General features: G+C 38.4%; 1 pseudogene; it reads right to left on the bottom strand.

The window, feature by feature from the left end:
- Positions 1–2,820: 2,820 nt before the first annotated feature.
- On the bottom strand, positions 2,821–3,424 carry LOC739273 (large ribosomal subunit protein eL18-like; annotated as a pseudogene).
- Between the last annotated feature and the right edge of the window lie 1,738 nt (positions 3,425–5,162).

Raw genomic sequence — 5,162 nt, 5'->3', positions numbered from 1 at the left:
CAAATTTTAAAATGATTGTGCAGGCTTAATACAAAATGATGACATTTAACAAAGATAAATGATCTTGCATTTTAGTTAAAACAATAAATTTTATAACTAGATTGGGAAGACCTTTCTTTGAAGAAATTTATATAAAAATGATCTGAAACTTTTGTTTATCACAAAATACAAGTTTGGTAACACCCACACAATTTTAGTTTACTAAGATAGATTTCTGGGGTCCAAACCAAATTTGGTGATAATCCCCCTGAACTCCGTCTTTAACTGACAACATTTTGTTAATTTCAGGGCCACATTTTGAGAAAGAAACTGACAAATTAAATGGTATATGGAGAAAGAATTTTGAGATTTATAGTGCTGTAGAAGCCACTTATAAAAAGATGCTTTTAAAGAAAATGTAGTTATTTTCAGGACAGCATAGTGTTTATGTTCATAAATTATGAAATAAAAGAGATCTGAGTTTAAGTCCCAGAATAGCCATTAACCTTGGCAATCTGACCTTGGGTAAGGTGTTTAATGTTTTTCAGCCTCAGTTTCTGCATCTGTAAATTGTTTATAATAATGATGACAAAGAGGATATATGCTAGCAGAAGTTAGATTTTAAAGAGACACTGCAAAGTAGATATATTCCGTTTAGCTTTGTGTGATAAAACCACTGGAGGAAAGGGAATTTTGTTTAGTATATTGTAATAATTTGAATTACCCAATTGAGTAGTTGAGTTAATCCATTAAATCACCCAAATTATCTGTATAGGTAATGAGCTCTTGGCCACTTGAATAGCCACTGAAGCTATTCAAAGGTGTCTCAGTTAAGAGCTTGCAGGGGATTTCTGCTGTTAGTTGGAGGTTTGAGGATATATATGACAATATTTATGACCAGTAATTTTCATGAGGAAGTTGCACAACCAAGAGACAAGCAGGTGACCCACCTCTGAGTCTCTGAGTCTAATGAAAATAGACACACACCTTCAAACAATTACATTACAATGTGTTAAGGAATAAGCATGGAGCACTAAAACAGAACAAAGGAAGAGCACCTGCGATATCCACAGTTTACCTGTCTGATAGGATTTCTTTAGCTCCATTGCTCATTTTTGTTCTTATTTGGAATGTCACCCTTTAGAATGAAAACAACAGAAAACCTTCAAAGTATTTATTGTCCTGCAACACATTCTCTTCTCCCAAATCTTATTCTGGCATTCCGTACATTTCTTTCTCCCCCAAACCCTTCCTGGGCTCTTCCTCTTTAAGTCTCCCCACCTCATATTCATAAAGAAGTAGAAGGAACAACAAAAATGCAAAAACTTCCCTACATCCTGTTTTCTCTCAAGGCCTTCATTTTTTCTGAATAGACCAAATGTCCTTGTTTGCTTAGGAGTAGGAAACAGCCATTTTGGGCCTATAATGGAGATCTAAAATCTTCTCTTTTGCCAACAGCTTTTTCTAGTTATGTGACGTTAATATAGTTTTATTTTCCCCGCTGATTTCTGAGCTTACATTTTGACTGGACTTGAATGTTCTACAGCTGCTTTGCTTCTTTGGAAAAAACACAACCAGTTTTCTAGCTTTATTCCCAGGTTGTATGGGTATCCAGTCCTATCCTGTCTCTCGGACTGCTACTCCTCTAGGTGTTCAGTCATAGGGGCCACACCATAACATTCCATTTTGGAAGGGACAGAGGGAAATTATCTGTTTCTCTTAACGTAACCATTTAATTTATTGTTTTGGGGGGATATTTGTGAAGAGGGTGACTTGGCTGCTGATATCTCTCTCTGTAAAAAACATATTTCTAGCATTTGAGAGCACTCTGCATTTGCATGCAAAACAAGAGAAGCTCACCTCTTTGTACAGCCAAGTGGGATTGCTACAGACTTAGGATGCTGCTGCTTAAAACGGATTTTTACCTAAGCCGTATCATATCTTGTTTTTCCACTTCTTCCTTTGACTGCTGAATCCATTCCACATTCAGTGTACAGATTGACTTGGTAATAAAGATAGATAATCAATCACTAAGCTGGCAGAAAGACAAGGAAGGCATCCCGGCAGAGCCATCTGATCCCTGAGGAGAGAAGGATGTATGGAAGTTGGTGGCTGGCCAGAAGGAAACATTCCCTTGAGCATGAAACAGGGACATTTTTCTCTTTGTACAGTTCATATTATCAGTTTACATTTGAATCCTTGAAGTATTACAAGAGTTCCTGAGCAGTAATTTACCTTCCAGATGTTTTGGTTATTTTTGTTTCAATCTTGGTTTAATTTCTAGGTTTATTTTCTAAGTTATCAAAGCTTATTGCATGATAATGTCTGCATTTTGCAATTTATCAAAGCTTTTTTTATTTTTTGAGCAAAAGAGGTGTGATTTTTTTTGTATGATCAGTCTTTGCCAACATACCAAGGACTCGTAAATAAATGTTCCTTAATTTTCATTACTTAATATGACTAAAGGAGATGGGTAGTGCGAAGAGGAACTGGATAATTTTAAGCCGTGGCTAACACAAAAACCATAGCCAAATTGAATGATTCTGTAGGTGCACTAACCAGTTTACAGAATAATGTAACTAAAACAGCATAAGCCTGGGGAAGACATCCTACAGCCCTTTTAGTTTCTGAATTCTCTTTATTTCTCTAGTAAATTTTCTGTTAATTCATCTCGGGTTTGCGAATACACAGTTTTACTGCATTCAAATGGTATTGAGTTTGCTTTGTTGTTTCCTGACACCATAGCAGTAGTGCAAGTAAAATCAGATTTTGTTGTTTTGAACATAGCTAGATTTTCTATTTTTAACATTTTCTTTTTCTTTTCTTTTCTTTCTTTTTCCATCATCCAAAATCTTTAATAAGAGGATAGGATCTATAGTTTTTGTAGCCTCGGCTGGCCAGTCGGCCTCTGGTGCGCTCGAACTTCCGGTCCTTGGAGCGGATGTATGGTTTGGTGTGGCTGTACGGGGTTCCCGGTGCCTTGCCAAAATGCCGGTACACCTCTCAGCCCTTGCGAGGACCAGAGAGCAGGACGGTGCCACAGCCTTTCGGGGCATCAGGGGCCAGCTGGTCAAAAGTGAGGATCTTGCCCCCGGCCCCGAGGATGCCGCTGCGGGCCTGGCTGGTCATGCGCAGTGCACACACCTTCAGTTTGGGCATCTCCTGAACCCGTACGTCATCCGTTATGGTCCCCACAGCCACAGCCTTTCTGTTTTCCCGGTCAGGAAGCTTTATGTTCCGGATCATCCGGGAGAGGGACAGAGGTGGTCGGTTGGTGCGACTCATAAACAACCTCTTCAGCACAACCTGGTTGAATGTAGAGTTGTTCCGTCTGACCAGAAACCTGTACAGTTTGACCAACAGCCTCAGGTAGACCAATATCCTGGCTTTTGGGCTCCTTGCGCTGAACCTATCAGTCCTTGTTGTGGTGGATGTCAACTCCCATGATGGCGCCTTCTGTTTTGTGTGTTATTATTTTTTCCCTTGAGCACGGATAGGAGTTTCTCTTTTGCCCTGTAACTAAAAGAAAAAAGTTACATAGATTAAAGTGTGGGTTTCTTTTCACTGAGTTAATCTGGCATGTGATGATCCCACCTCATTTTTACATTTTTTAAATGTTTTATTTTTAATTATTATGTGTACATAGTAGGTATATATATTTACGTGGTACATGTGATGTTTTGATATAGGCATACAGTGTGTAAAAATCACATCAGGGTAATTGGGGCAACCATCGCCTCAAGTATTTATCACTTCTTTGTGATAGGAACATTAGAGTTCTACTCTTTTAGGTATTTATAAATATGTAGTAAATTACTGTTGACTGTAGTCACTCAATTGTGCTACCAAATACTATCTAACTATATTTTTGCACCCAGTAATCATCCCCACTCCCCGAGTCCTTTCCCTCTACTACCCTTCCCAGCCTTTGGTAACTATCATTCTACTCTCTATCTCCAGGAGTTCAATTGTTTTAATTTTTAGCTCCCACAAATAAGTGAGAACATGTGAAGTCTGTGTTTCTGTGCCTGGCTTTTTTTCACTTCACACAATATCCTCTAGCCTCATCCATGTTGTTGCAAATAACAGGATTTTATTCTTTTTATTGCTGAACAATAGTCCATTGTGGATAAATACTACATTTTGTTTGTCCATTCATCTGTCGATGGACGCTTAAGTTGGTTCCAAATCTTGGCTATAGTGAAGAGTGCTGCAATGAACATGAGAGTGCAGATATCTCTTCAATATATTGATTTTATTTTTGGGGGATATATACCTAGAAGTGAGAATCCTGGATCACATGATAGTTCTATTTTTAGTTGTTTTGAGGAACCTCTATATTGTTCTCCACACAGAACATTTATGTTTTTCTTTTCTTTTCTTTTCTTTTTTTTTTGAAACGGAGTTTCACTCTTTCACCCAGGCTGGAGTGCGGTGGTGTGATCTCGGCGCACTGCAACCTCTGCCCCCTGGGGTTCAAGCGATTCTCCTGCCTCAGCCTCCAGAGTAGCTGCCCGCTGCCACACCCTGCTAATTTTTGTATTTTTAGTAGAGATGGGGTTTCACCATGTTGGCCAGGCTGGTCTCAAACTCCTTACCTCAGGTGATCTACCCACCTCTGCCTCCCAAAGTGCTAGGATTACAGGCGTGAGCCACCACACCCAGCCACATTTATATTTTTCTAATTGTTTGTTTGATTTTTAGCTAAGGAAATAGCAATTGTGTTTTTTGAGGAACAACTGTTATCCTTAGTTTGCATCTTTCTTATTTCTTCTCATTATCTATTGTGTTCTTCATTGTTTTCTCTTTCCCTCTGGCTTATGGGAAACTTGTCAAGTTTGACCAGTGTGTCACCAACTCAATATTCTACAACGCCAATTCTGCTTCTTATTGCTGCCAAAGAAGATTGATATTTGTCTTTTCAGCTGTGTTTTCAATTTCTGTGAAATTATTTCTTATCCCACCTGTCTCTCATCCATTGTACCTTGTTATATCCTTGAACTAGCCTTTGCTCTCTTTTTGGTTTTCTTACTTGTTTCATAAAAGTATTTTTATTTAATTTCATAGAAGTAGACAGCTTTGTAGTTGTGTGTGCGTGTGTTTCAGGATGCACCTAAATTTGTAGAGGTTACTCTTTCTATAAAATTCTTTAAGTTGAAATCAATTTTTAAAAACCTCAATAT

The sequence above is a fragment of the Pan troglodytes genome, chromosome 6 (assembly GCF_028858775.2).
Source record: "Pan troglodytes isolate AG18354 chromosome 6, NHGRI_mPanTro3-v2.0_pri, whole genome shotgun sequence".
Classification (NCBI taxonomy): Eukaryota; Metazoa; Chordata; class Mammalia; order Primates; family Hominidae; genus Pan; species Pan troglodytes.
Note: the sequence above shows the minus strand (reverse complement) of the source record. Positions and strands in the feature narration are given on the sequence as shown.